Source organism: Lagenorhynchus albirostris, chromosome 9 (genome assembly GCF_949774975.1).
Source record: "Lagenorhynchus albirostris chromosome 9, mLagAlb1.1, whole genome shotgun sequence".
Taxonomy (NCBI): Eukaryota; Metazoa; Chordata; class Mammalia; order Artiodactyla; family Delphinidae; genus Lagenorhynchus; species Lagenorhynchus albirostris.
Genome location: NC_083103.1, coordinates 51,356,698 through 51,371,380, shown reverse-complemented (window position 1 = coordinate 51,371,380; position 14,683 = coordinate 51,356,698). Strand labels below are relative to the sequence as shown.

Below are 14,683 nucleotides of genomic sequence, written 5' to 3'. Positions count from 1 at the left end.
CAAAAAAACCTAACGTAGGAGAAAGGTTTGATATGCCAAGTATCTGGTATGAATCTGAAGAGTCAGTGGCTCAAGATGAGGAAAATGATAACTCGGAAAAGGCTATTGGATTTATCAAGAACTAATTGCTAATTTTTAAAAAGTGGTCTCAGTAGAGTTTTGGAGAGTCAAGAAGTCAGTCGTTGTAAATGGCATATTTGAAGAGTGAGTGTGATTTAACCAAATATGTTTTTGGGTTCTTAAAGTATTATTTAACCCCTTTATTATGGGAAAATTTAACCATATAAAAAGGTACAGAGAATAGTGTCATGAACCCCCATAAACTCGTACTCAGCTTCAACAATTATCCCCCACATACCAGAGTGAGTTGAAGAAAATCCCGTATATCCTATCATCGCAAATATTTTTGTATGATTGCTAAAAGATGAGAACTTTCTTATTGGTATATTCTTGACATTCATGGATATAGTTGCCCACAGAGGCCTTTATTTTTGGGATACTTTGCATTACATGGTTTGAGACTTAACATTTTAGGATGTCTAAATCTTTGCTATCAAATTGAACTTTCTCTGATGGAGGAACTGTCCCATATTTGTGCTGTTTAATATGGTGATGGCTACAGTGACTGAGAACTGATTTCAAAATTTTATTTCACTTTAATTTCAGTAGTCTCATGTGGCTAATTAACCCTTTATCTGTCTTTAACCATCCTCTTAAAACTGAAGAATATCCCTTTCAGAAATCTGTGCATGTGTACTTTAAATTATCTACATAATCAAGGTGAGTTAAGTTGATTATAATAGGGAAATAGAGCATGTGATGACTCATGAATTTAGACAGATTTTAGGCCACCTCTGGACTAAAGATATTTTGATCTGTAGTACTTAAGGCTGCATAAAATCCATTCTTAGATCTTTTAAATCTCTGTCCTTGGTGTCTAGCATAATGTCCTTCATACAGGCAACCATAAAATATTGAATCTGTCCAGTCATTAGGAATCTGAGTAAACAGGTCTTTCTTCTTTAAGCAGGTGACAGAAGCACTAATATATTGACATTAAGTAAATAGGACAAAACTAGATGGCTATTGAAGTTACTAATTTGCAAACCTTTTATGTTTGTTTATCAAGTTGTTTAATATGGAATGTTTCTTTCCTTTGGCCTGTGAAACTTCTATAGTTAATGTGATATGGGGGAAAAGTTATGGGGCAGGAGTTAGGGATACTGAACTGTGGTCTTTGCTCCGCCACCTTATACATTATGAGCCCTTAAAGCATTCATTTTAACCTCTCTAGGTAAAATGAGAAGAATCTACCCATATAATATGGCCTGCATAGATGGTCCTCTGTAGGCTCCACCCAGGGACTTACTGTCAGCACCCTCTCATATATTCCTACCTATTTAATGCTCTCAGAGCTTTCAGAAATTGAGAGTAGTTCCTCTTCACAGAAAGACTGAGTACCTTTAGTTTTATTTATTTATTTATTTAAAATTTTATTTATTTATTTTTGGCTGTGTTGGGTCTTCATCGCTGCTCACGGGCTTTCTCTAGTTGCAGCGAGCGGGGGCTGCTCTTCATTGCGGTGCGTGGCCTTCTCATTGCGGTGGCTTCTCTTGTTGCAGAGCACGGGCTCTACACACGTGGGCTTCAGTAGTTGTGGCATGAGGGCTCAGTAGTTGTGGCTCACGGGCTCTAGAGCACAGGCTCAGTAGTTGTGGCTCACGGGCTTAGTTAGTTGCTCTGTGGCATGTGGGATCTTCCCAGACCAGGGATCGAACCCGTGTCCCCTGCATTGGCAGGTAGATTCTTAACCACTGCACCACCAGAGAAGCCCCCCCTTTTTTTAAAAAAAATTATTTATTTATTTTTGGCTGCATTGGGACATTTAGTTTTAAATAAAGCATTCCTTTTGTTCTTTCAAAATTCTTTAGTTGAACTTTCCTCTCCAAAATATTGTAATTTGTTTTCAAAACCTCTGATACTGCAATAATTAGTCTTCTATGTGAAAACAATCTAAATAGTTATTTCAACCTCAGTCTGATTGATATTATTCTAAATACTGTGATGATTTATTTTTATTTTTCAGAATTTTTTCATTTGTGCCTGGTTATGGCTTGAAGTGTGTTCTTCCCAAATTCGTATGTTGAAGTTTAACCTCTAGTACCTCAGATGCAACTGGTTAAGGTGAGGTCCTCCTGGGGTAGGATGGGCCACTATACAGTATGACTCGTGTCCTTAAAAAAAGGGGAAATTTGGACACAGATATATACAGAGAGAATGCCGTCTGAAGGTGAAGGCAGAGATCAGGGTGATGCTTCTGTACACCAAGGGATGCCAAGGACTGCCAGCAAACCACCAGAAGCTAGGGAAGAGGCTTGGAACAGATTCTTTTCACAGCCCTCAGAAGGAACTAACTCAGCCAACACCTTGATTTTGGATTTGTAGCCTCCAGAACTGTGAGACAATAAATTTCTGTTGTTTAAACCAGTTTGTGGTACTTTGTTACAGCAGCTCTAGCAGACTAGAGTGCTTAATATCACTTTGCAACCAAATATAGAAATATAGAAATATAGCACCTCCTGACAGCTGTAATGGTTAATGTGTATTTCCTGTCAAACTGTCAATACTAGATATCAATTGACATTTGATTACTTAGTACAGATCAGACCCTGTTGTAAGTACTTTACAGTCTTAGCTAGTTTAACCCTTAAAACCAACCCCATGAGATCTTTGGAGAAGTGGTTGATTTCAGAGCTGGGGCAGGGAAAATACAAAATAAGCTGGAGAGTATTCTGGTGCCAGAAAATAAGGAAGTGTTTATGAAAGGATGGGGGACATGTTGAAAGGGCACAGGAGCCAATGTGAAAGAGCGCCCAACAGGGAAAGTTGGAAATTTTTGAGCAACAAAATAAATAATGGTGATATTGGATTATAACCCACATAATTAAGATATTTATGAATACTTATTTAAATAAATAAATAGATAAGAAAGGACTGCTCTTACAGTAAATAGAATGAGGGAAATAGAAAATCACCGTTGGAATACCACAGTGCTAATTGCTACAGGCGAGATCCATTTGATGAATGCTAAAATTAGAGGGCAAAATTTTGCGAAGACACAGGATATTTGAATAATCTCAAAGTATATTCCTCAAGATATTTATTATTTACAAGGGGAAAAACAGTAACTTATGGTAAAGAAACTCTGTGGAGATTGCCATAATCAAGTGATCAAGGTTAACATCACTAGGAATAAGACATTAATATGACATCATGTATTTCTTTTATGATGCACTGAGAAAGGCACATCAGTTCTGTGGTGGTCTTGTCAAAAATGTATGACCTCGGGCTTCCCTGGTGGCACAGCGGTTGAGAGTCCGCCTGCCGATGCAGGGGACACGGGTTCGTGCCCCGGTCCGGGAGGATCCCACATGCCGCGGAGCGGCTGAGCCTGTGCGTCCGGAGCCTGTGCTCCGCAATGGGAGAGGCCACAACAGTGAGAGGCCCGCGTACCGCAAAAAAAAAAAAAAAATGTATGACCTCATTCTAATGAGAAAACATTAGACAAATCTAAATTGAGGGACATTACACAAAATAACTGACCAGTTTTCTTTACAAGTGTCAAGGTCGTAAAAACAGGAAAGACAGGAAATGTCACTGATGAGAGGAGACTAAGGAGGTTTGTAACTTTTCTGTAAAATAAAAAGTTGACATAGAAAACAAACTTATGGTTACCAAGGGGGAAAGGTGGGGAGGGATCATTTAGGAGTTTGGGAATAGAAGATACAAACTACTATATATAAAATAGATAAACAGCAAGGTCCTATGGTATAGCACAGGGAACTATATTCAATATCTTGTAATAAGCTATAATGGAAAAGAATATAACAACAACTAAATACATACATATATATATATATATATATATATATATATATATATATAAAACAATCACTTTGCTGTATACCAGAAACTAACACAACATTGAAATCAAATATATTTCAGTGAAAAAAAGTTGAAATATTCCTATAAGATAGGTACTACTGTTATTCTTATTTTACCATGAGGAAATTCAGGCACAGATAGGTTAAATAACTTGTCTCAGTAGTATATACAGTTAGTAACTGGCTAAACTTGGGTTTCAGCTCAACAGCCTGGTTCTAGAGCTCCACTACTAAGACACTAAACTATACAACCTTTCCTTGATAAATTTTGTATAGGTAGAAGGTGTGCAGGAAGTAAGGATACTTTGGCGTTCCCAAAACCATGAGTGAAAAAACTGTAATCATCTCTGGAAGGTTGAGCTACATGAACTAAATGTTAGATAAGATTAAGTGTTTCTCAGGTATTTTGCTGTATTGGACTTTTGTAATTTATATGACAAAATTCTTAATACATGTAACTTACAGTTAAGTAGAGAGTAAGATAAACAAATTAGTTTTAAAATTCAGTGGCTTTGAGGACTTCCTTGGTGGCTCAGTGGTTAAGAATCCACCTGCCAATGCAGGGGCACAGGTTCGATCCCTGGTCCAGGAAGATCCCACATGCCGTGGAGCAACTAAACCTGTGCGCCACAACTACTGAGCCTGTGCTCTAGAGCCCGTGAGCCACAACAACTGAGCCCATGTGCCACAACTACAGAAGCCCATGCTCCTAGAGCCCGTGCTCCGCAACAAGAGAAGCCACCGCAATGAGAAACCCACACACCACAGCGAAGAGTAGCCCCTGCTCGCCACAACTAGAGAAAAGCTGTGTGCAGCAACAAAGACCCTACGCAGCCAAAAATAAATTAATTACAAAAAAGACAGTTTAAAAATTCAATGGCTTTGATAAAATTTGCTTTGTCAATGATTGTGTTACTGGCTGACACTTAATAAGAAGTAAAAAGAATCACTTCATGTTGCTTATACACAAGGAAAATCATAGGTTTGTTTAATCATGGAATTAAAATGTGACATTCAAATGAGAATTGTCCAGTCACATCAAGAAGGCAAAAGTACAACTGAAAAAAGTCTTTGGATTTGTAATATCTTACAGAAAAGATAATAGCTTGTTAATTTGCAATTCTAAGATCTGAACAATAAGAGAGGCTTAAGCTGAAACATAGTGAATTTTTTTTAACATCTTTATTGGAGTATAATTGCTTTACAGTGGTGTGTTAGTTTCTGCTGTATAACAAAATAAATCAGCTATACGTATACATATATCCCCGTATCTCCTCCCTCTTGCATCTCCCTCCCTATCCCACCCCTCTAGATGGACACAAAGCACTGAGCTGATCTCCCTGTGCTATGAAACATAGTGAATTTAAGTCATATATATGGAAGAATTTCCTGACTAAAAAGGTTGTAGAAATATTAAGAGTGGGTTATGAAATCACCTGGAGATATTTCCTTTTTTAAACAGAGAAGTGATTTCTTGGAAGAGCTAGGCATACTCAGAACCAGGAGTATACCTACAATACTTAACAGATTTCTATTTTGTGTTGTATAGAACCATATTTGTTGATAATTAAATATTCTTGTTAGTTTTAGTTGGTCTTCCTTGCCTCAATATATGCTTCCTTTTATCAGAACTTCTTGATGACTGACTGAATAAATTTATATAATACAGAATAAATTATATGGCATGGGTTGGGAGTGGGATAGGAAGAAAAGTATTAGAACATAATGCTGTATGAAGTTTTGTGTGTATGGTGGCACAGGAGTATTAAGGACAAATGTTAAAATATTGTTGGAAGAAAAATGAATAGCCACAGTGTTCAGGATAAGATTAGTTAGGCTTTGATTGAAATGATCATTTAAATTGCCTTTATATAGGAGGATATAAAGAATGTACTATTAGGGATTTTGAAAACTATTTTGGAGAAATAAGCTTAGCTGAAGAGATTTGAATGAATACAGAAGAAATGCAAATACAGAAGGAATGCTGTTTTAAAATTAGATATGTCTAATCTTTCTATGAAAAGGAGCTATTTTAATTTCCGGAAACTAAATAGCTTCCAGAAGCTATTGATCATAAATGGGTAGTAATATATGAAAGGGTGCTAAAATATGTCTTTGGACAATGTAAAAGAGCCACCTAAGTGGACTATAAGTGGACTATACTCTTTCTCTGGAGTTTTGGGTTACCCTCAATACAAGGAAGATACAACAACTTGAATGCTGACCAGATGAGAGAGACATTGAGATCCTGATCTACTATTTGGAGATTCTGTCTTTTTTTTTTTAATTCATTCATGCATGCATGCATGTATGCTGTGGGTCTTAGTTGCGGCCCACGGGATCTTTTTTTTTTAGTTACGGCATGTGGACTTTGGGGCATGCATGCGGGATCTAGTTCCCCAACCAGCGATCGAACCCCGGCCCCCTGCATTGGGAGTGCAAAGTCTTACTCACTGGAACACCAGGGAAGTCCCTGGAGATTCTGTCTTCAAAACGAAACAAAACAAAAACTACCTTGAACTAAAATATTAAAGAATTTATCCTCTATACCTAAATGTTATATACTTGTATTGTAAGGTATATGTATTGCCAGTTTTAAACCCCATGAGAGCAAAGACTTTATTTATTGTAATTTTTTAAAAATTGGTATGCTGGGGCTTCCCTGGTGGTGCAGTGGTTGAGAGTCCGCCTGCCGATGCAGGGGACACGGGTTCGTGTCCCGGTCTGGGAAGATCCCACATGCCGCGGAGAGGCTGGGCCCGAGAGCCATGGCCGCTGAACCTGCGCGTCCGGAGCTTGTGCTCTGCAGCGGGAGAGGCCACAACAGTGAGAGGCCCGTGTACCGCAAAAAAAAAAAAAAAAAATTGGTATGCTGGAAAATGTGTTTTACTAGAGTTGAAGGGAGGGTATTTTCGAGCTTTGTTTTTCTTTCTTGGGTTTTTAGTTTTGATTACTTCATTATTGTATTATTGAGAAATGTTTTTCCAAAGTCAAAACTTATTTGCTTAAATTTTGCTGTAGAAAAGTTAAGGTGCATATTAAAGGAACTACACTCACAGTTCAGAGAAAGACTTTTAATCGGTAACACAGACACTATGATAGTCTTAAACTGTTGCTTCATCCTCCTTCAAATCATGTGTCCCTTATTCTCCATGAAGAAAAACAAAAGGTGTATTTTTTTTTGAACAGACCAACCTATGATTGCTTGCTTTTTTCACTCTTAATGACAATTTTTAATGAACAGACAATGTTAGTTTTAATGTAGATAGATGTATCAGTGTATAAAAATCTGATTTTTATGTCCCATTTTAAGTTTTTCCATAGCCTGAGTAATGAAGATAGTCTCCCCTATTATATTTTAGAAATTTTTTGTGTTTTGTTTTGCTTTGTCTTTCACATTTAGGTTTATAATCCAACTGAAATTTATCTTTATGTGTACTATGAAATAGATGTCAGGTTTAATTTTTTTCAGTATGGATATGTAATTATCCGAGCATCATGTATTTAAAAACATTTCTTTTCCTCAGTTCTCTGCCATATCGGTTTTATAATGACCAACTGTCTATAAATTCATTGACCTGGTTCTGGAATTTCTATTCTGCTAATTGCTTAGTCTACCCTTGCAACAGTACAAAACTTACTATAACTTAATATAAAAATTACTGATTTACCAGAGAGCAAATCCTCCCACCTTATTGGTTTTTTGTTTGTTTGTTTGTTTTGGGTTTTTTTGCGGTATGTGGGCCTCTCACTGTTGTGTCCTCTTGCGTTGCGGAGCACAGGATCCGGACACGCAGGCTCAGCGGCCATGGCTCACAGGCCCAGCTGCTCCGCGGCATGTAGGATCCTCCCAGACCGGCGCACGAACCTGTGTCCCCTGCATCGGCAGGCGGACTCTCAACCACTGTGCCACCGGGGAAGCCCAAAGCTTACTTTGATGTTAGTATAGGTATACCACCTTTCTTTTGGCTAATGTTTTCATAGTATTTATATTTTTCTATCCTTTTTAATTAATTTATTTATTTTGGCTGCCGTGCCCGGCATATGGGGATCTTAGTTCCCTGACCTACCAGGGCTCGAACCCGTGTCTCCTGCATTGGCAGACAGATTCTTAACCACTGTGCCACCAGGGAAGTCCCTCTATCTTTTTACTCTCAACATTTTTGTATTCTTATGTTTCAGATGTGGCTTAGTAGTCATCTAGTTAAGTTTTGTGTTTGTCCAGTCTGATAATTGTTTTTAAAATTGGAACATTAGTACATTTACATTTAATATAATTATATATTTGGATTTAAAATAAATCTACCATCTTCTCAATGTGCTTTCTTTTTGTCCTGAGTGTTTCTTTTTCTCTTCTTGTGTTATTTGAATTTGTAGTCTTTTAAAAAAGTATTCCATATTCTTCATTAATTGGGAAGTTATACAATTTTCTTTTCTTTTTCTTTTTGTGATTAGCCCAGAAGTTGTGGCATGCAGCCATCACTTACAAAAGTTTACAGGTAATTGATTCCTTTACCCTTCTGGGCAGTGCAGGGACCCTGGCAGTCTAATTCTACTTACCATTCTTCCTTCTGACTTGACTTACTATGTGTACTTTAAGTGTGTGTGTGTGTGTGTGTGTGTGTATGTGTGTGTGTGTGTGTGTGTGTGTGTGTGTAAAACCCCATAAGATGTTATTATTTCAGACAGTGATTATTTAGATTTTATTTTTACAAGGAAAACTTTTTATTGAAGTGTAACATATAGAAAAGCATACGAATCTTAAGTGTACAGCTTGAATGAGAAAAATTGCTAGTTATATTGACCTGAATATTCCCATCGTTACAAAATTATTTCTTACATTAATTAGTAAATTTGGCCTTCTGGTTCTAAAACCTCAGTTCACTGAGTTTTATCATAAGTGTGCCCCTGTGAGCTATATCTACTTTCATTTTTCCAAGAATGCAGACTCTGGACAACCTTAGTGAATACTGTCTACTTGACGGTTTCTTTCATTGATTATTTCATTTAGTGCTAGACAGGGACCAACATTGAGTGTAGCCATGAACAAGATAGATGAGGTTCCTATTCTACAGCTTATCATTTGTAAGTTGGGAGAGGTAAACTATTAAATAAATGCACAAACAAGATAATATGAGTTAAGTTCCTTATATTGCCATTTTTTTCTTATTTTTCCCTGTAAGAAGTGGATCATGCTTTTCTACACTTAGACTTAAAAAGGTTTTGAGTAAAGTTAATGCTGGAAAAGCTAGTCTTATGCTAGTACTTATTTTGAACTTGCCACTGAACTGTTCTTTGAGGGTACAGATTATTTTCAAGTTATCTTTTTAAAAACATTTTTTTATTGAAGTATAGTTGATTTGTGTTAGTTTCTGGTGTAGAGCAAAGTGATTCAGTTATATATATGTATGCATGTATGTATGTATATATATTCTTTTCCAGATGGTTTATTATAGGATATTGAATATAGTTCCCTGTGCTATACAATAGGAGCTACTTACTTATTTCTTTACGATTGCATTGGGTGTTCGTTGCTGCACGCGGGCTTTCTCTAGTTGGGGTGAGCGGGGGCTGCTCTTTCTTGCGGGGTGTGGGCTTCGCATTGAGGTGGCTTCTCTTGTTGCGGAGCAGGGGCTCTAGGCGTGCAGGCTTGAGTAGTTGTGGCTTGCAGGCTTGAGTAGTTGTGGCTTGCAGGCTCAGTAGTTGTGGCTTGTGGGCTCTAGAACACAGGCTCAGTATTTGTGGCGCACGGGCTTAGTTGCTTCGCGGCATGTGGGATCTTCCTGGACCAGGGATCGAACCCATGTCCCCTGCATTGGTAGGCGGATTCTTAACCACTGCGCCACCAGGGAAGTCCCTAGGACCTTTTTGTTTATTTTATATATAGTAATTTGTATCTGCTAATCCCAAACTCCTAATTTATCCCTCCCCCAGCCCCCTTTCCCCTTTGATAACCATAAGCTTGTCTTCTAAGTCTGTGAGTCTGTTTCTGTTTTGTAAATAAGTTCATTTGTATCATATTTTAGATTCGACATATAAGTGATATCATTTGGTATTTGTCTTTCTCTTTCTGACTTACTTCACTTACTTAGTATGAAAGGTCCATCCATGTTGCTGTAAATGGCATTATTTCATTCTTTTTGATGACTGAGTAGTATTCCATTGTGTATATATACCACATCTTCTTTATCCATTCATCTGTTGATGGACATTTAGGTTGCTTCCATGTCTTGGCTAGTGCTGCAATGAACATTGGGATGCATGTATCTTTTTTAATTAGTCCAGCTCGTCATTTTATCCTTAAGATACATTCATAGATGAATGTTAACTTTGTTGTAGGAATAAAATAAAAGCCCTGCTGCTATCTAAAATACTTCTAGAAATACAATCTTAGGCTGAAAGTATTTTATTTTATTTTTTTGTCGCCCTGCATGCCTTGCGGGAATCTCAGTTCCCTGAACAGGGATTGAACCCGGGCCATGGCAGTGAAAGCCTAGAATCCTAACCACTAGGCCACCAGGGAGCTTGGCTGAAAGTAGTTTTGAGAGGTAATTTAGTTTTTCTCTCCTCCAGGCAGAACCACATCTGATACTGAATCCATAAGTTCATAATGTAACCAGGAAAGAAAAGTTCCACAAAACTGGTTTATATGAGCAAAATCTCAGGTTCCAAGGAACCTGTTATGCTTGAAGAATAACCAATAGCTTTCCATCATTGTCAGATGGTATTTGTGTTTGGCAAGGTTAGGAGATGAGACTAGAAAGGCTCAGCTCAAGTTTGAATGCCTGCTAAGGATCTTTAGCTTATGGAGACTGGGGAGCCTTGGAATGTTTATAAATTGTTGAAACATACCTCTGGCAGTATAGAGGATGGATACTTTGTTTGCACAGTGCTTTATTCTCTTGTTCACCCTCTTTCAGTGGTTGTAAACTCCTTTGCGTTCAAGGCCTTACTTACATTTGTTTTTCATTCTCATCCTCCAACCTCCTTGTTTCCTAGCGCTTGGAAGTTTTGGAATGAAGTGAGAAATAGTAGCCATCCAAGCATTAATATATTTATGTTTTATTCATCTTTGGTAAGAGTAGCCAGTGGGTCATTACCTTTATGTGAATATCTTTTCTGTCTTCACGTTTTGTGTAGTCAAATATTTTTTGTTTTTACTTTGGATGTCTCCATTTCATCATCCTGGAAACTCATATCACAGGTCTGATGCCTTTAACGTAAATATTATTATAAAGAAATAAAGCATATTTATTAAAAAAACAACTTTTGAGCCATAGATGTGAAATTACTTATTCAGCAAATATTTTATACAACCAAATTCATTCTCCCCATTTTTGAATGTAATTGTACAAGTGTAGTTGTAATTCTCTTCTTTTTTTTTTTAATCATCTTTATTGGAGTATGATTGCTTTACAATGGTGTGTTAGTTTCTGCTTTATAACAAAATGAATCAGCTCTACATATACATATATCCCCATATCTTCTCCCTCTTGCATCTCCCTCCCATCCTCCCTTTCCCACTCCTCTCGGTAGTCACAAAGCACCAGGCTGATCTCCTGTGCTATGTGGCTGTTTCCCACTAGCTATCTGTTTTACATTTGGTAGTGTATATATGTCCATGTCACTCTCACTTCATCCCAGCTTACCCTTCCCCCTCCATGTGTCATCAAGTCCATTCTCTACGTCTGCTTCTTTATTTCTGTCCTACCCCTAGGTTCCTCAGAACCTTTTTTTTTTTTTTTTGATTCCATATATATGTGTTAGCATACGATATTTGTTTTTCTCTTTCTGACTTACTTCACTCTGTATGACAGAATCTAGGTCCATCCACCTCACTACAAATAACTCAATTTCATTTCTTTTTATGGCTGAGTAATATTCCATTTCTTCATTTTTTTTTTTAAGCTTTAGGAAAAATGAAATCTTTATTCAATTTAGGTCTTTAGAGAAAGGCTACTAGCTTTATGGAACTTCAGTGTTGTTGACTAGGTTCGCTACATTGGAGTAGTGTTAGCTTGGTTTAATTGATTTTCTGTTTTGCTGTAGAATTGCATCACCTAGATGAGACATCTTGGCTGTGATATTGCAGTGAGTTTTGCTTGCAGCTGAGCTTTTTCGCTATGGTCCCTAGGTACGTTTTTCAGGTGTCTTCATTACCATGATGGACTACAGGTAGTGTTGTTTTTGTGTGTTTGCTTGTTGTATTTTTATGCTTAACTTCTAACTAAAATCATAGCGTCTGATTTAAGGTACTGTTATTATCATAGCACATTAATCTTTTATAATGGCTTATTTTTGTGGGGAAAAATTAGAATATATAAATATCTTGTCTGTTTCAGTATTATCTGACCAATATAACTGACCAGATTATGAAGCAGTTCATAAATGTTCATTTATATAGGTTGTAGAATAATTGAGACTTCTCCTTTTATGCAAACATTAGTCTTATAATCTTTGAATCCTAAGTATTCTTGAAGAGTATATTATGTGAGGAATTGCTTTACCACTTACAGAAGTTATCTCTTAAATTAGTATACCTTGGTCTTCTAGAGGCCCAATAATTAGTTCCTCTAATCTTTAATAATCAGCCCCTTTTTTAGTTATCTTTGGTGCTCCAGTATTAAAATTATTATACATAGTAAAATTTACCATTTTAACTTATTTCTATGTGTACAGTTCAGTGGCATTAAGTATTTCACATTGTACAATAATCACCACAATGGATTTTATTTATCTATCTATTTATTTATTTATGGCTGTGTTGGGTCTTCGTTGTTGTGCGCGGGCTTTCTCTACTTGTGGCGAACAGGGGTTACTCTTCATTGTGGTGCGCAGGCTTCTCATTGCAGTGGCTTCTGTTGTGGAGCACGGGCTCTAGGCGTCCCTTTCATTGGCAGGAGGATTCGTAACCACTGAGTCACCAGGGAAATCCATGATAGATTTTTAATAACAGCTTTATTGAGATGAAATCATACATCACACAGCCCTTTTTTCCATGGAATCTGAGGGAGCTCTCGCAGATTTTGATTTCCCACTCTAGGACTCGTATCTAGATCACCGTGGTGACTGAACAGAGGTTGATGAGAGCTATTAGAGTTTTTTAATTTGTGGACCAGAAGTGATGAAACTCCAGTCGGATGTTGCCATACCGATTCCAAAAGACCATCAGGTTCTAATCAAAGTCCAAGCATGTAGTGTAAACCCAGTGGACACACAAATTCACTCTGGTACCTACAGTAGAAAACCACTTCCACCTTATACTCCTGGATTAGATGTGGCTGGGATAACAGGAGCTGTTGGAGAAAGTGTATCTGCTTTCAAGAAAGGTGACAGAGTTTTCACTACCAGCATGATCTCTGGGGGCTACGCAGAGTATGCTCTGGCAGCCAATTACCCTGTTTACACACTGCCGGAAAAACTGGACTTTAAACAAGGAGCTGCCATCAGTATCCCGTATTTTACTGCTTATTGAGCTCTGCTCCACAGTGCCTGTGTGAAAGCTGGAGAAAGTGTTCTGGTTCATGGAGCTAGTGGAGGAGTTGGGATAGCAGCATGCCAGACTGCTAGAGTTTATGGCTTAAAAGTTTTGGGCACAGCTAGTACTGAGGAAGGACAAAACACTGTTTTGCAAAATGGGGCCCACGAAGTGTTTAATCACAGAGAAATTAATTATATTGATATAATTAAGAAATCTTTTGGTGAAAAGGAGTTGATGTGATTATTGAAATGTTAACTAATGTAAATCTTAGCAATGATTTGAATCTCTGTCACATGGAGGACGAGTAATAGTTGTTGGCAGCAGAGGTCCTGTTGAAATAAACCCACGGGAGACATCATGGCAAAGGAATCTAGCATAATAGGAGTTGCTTTCTATATATCCACCAAGGAGGAATTTCAGCAGTTTGCAGCAGCCCTTCAAGCCGGAATGGAAATTGGTTGGTTGAGACCAGTATTAGGTCCTCAGATTCCATTGGAGAAGGTGGCCCATGAAGATGATATGCAAAGCAGTGGGGCTACTGGAAAAATAATTCTTCTCTTAACCACTAATCATTTCATAGATTAATGAATTTCATAGATTAATCATTTAATCTATGAAATGATTAATCATTTCATAGATTTCCTATGGAGTTAGAGGTCTCTTACCTCAGTTTTATGTACACTGCATTTGCTTTAATTAGTATTCATTTGATTCAGTGAGTTTCTTATATTTAAAAAAAAAATTTATAAGGGCTTCCCTGGTGGCGCAGTGGTTGAGAGTCCGCCTGCCGATGCAGGGGACACGGGTTCGTGCCCCGGTCTGGGAAGATCCCACATGCCGCGGAGCGGCTGGGCCCGTGAGCCATGGCCGCTGAGCCTGCGCATCCGGAGCCTGTGCTCCGCAATGGGAGAGGCCACAACAGTGAGAGGCCCGTGTACCGCAAAAAAAAAAAGAAAAAAGAAAAAAACCGTTTCAACAAACAAGCTATTTTGCATTTCTTCACTATATATTTTATTTATAATAAAGCTCCTTTGCTTTTATCCACCACTGTTTCCCCCACCACTATTTTGCCTTTTATCTCTTCAGATTTTTAGATTTACTTTTTAATAGATTCTGATCAGTGTTAAATAATGTAGTATGTGTATTGTTCCTGACTTTACTATGATTGGTTCTAGGGTTTTGCCTTTAAGTACATAGGTATTCTTACATATAAAAAGTATTTTGGAAAAACATATACCAAAGTTGTAATGTTAGTTAT

At 37.7% G+C, this 14,683-nt stretch overlaps 1 protein-coding gene and 1 pseudogene across 4 annotated transcripts in view; both read left to right on the top strand.

Annotated features, from left to right (window-relative positions):
* Positions 1–14,683, top strand: part of RAB6A (RAB6A, member RAS oncogene family) — a 66,393-nt gene that overhangs the window by 11,948 nt on the left and 39,762 nt on the right. The window contains exons 2-3 of one of the 4 annotated variants that reach the window (XM_060159981.1): positions 2,087–2,184; positions 11,994–12,078. The exons of 2 other annotated variants lie outside the window; for them this stretch is intronic. The gene's annotated coding sequence lies outside the window, so the exon portion shown is untranslated. The remainder of the gene's footprint in view (positions 1–2,086; positions 2,185–11,993; positions 12,079–14,683) is intronic. One more of the 4 variants, XM_060159979.1, reaches the window with a different exon arrangement.
* LOC132525908 (zeta-crystallin-like) lies at positions 8,987–14,010 on the top strand (annotated as a pseudogene).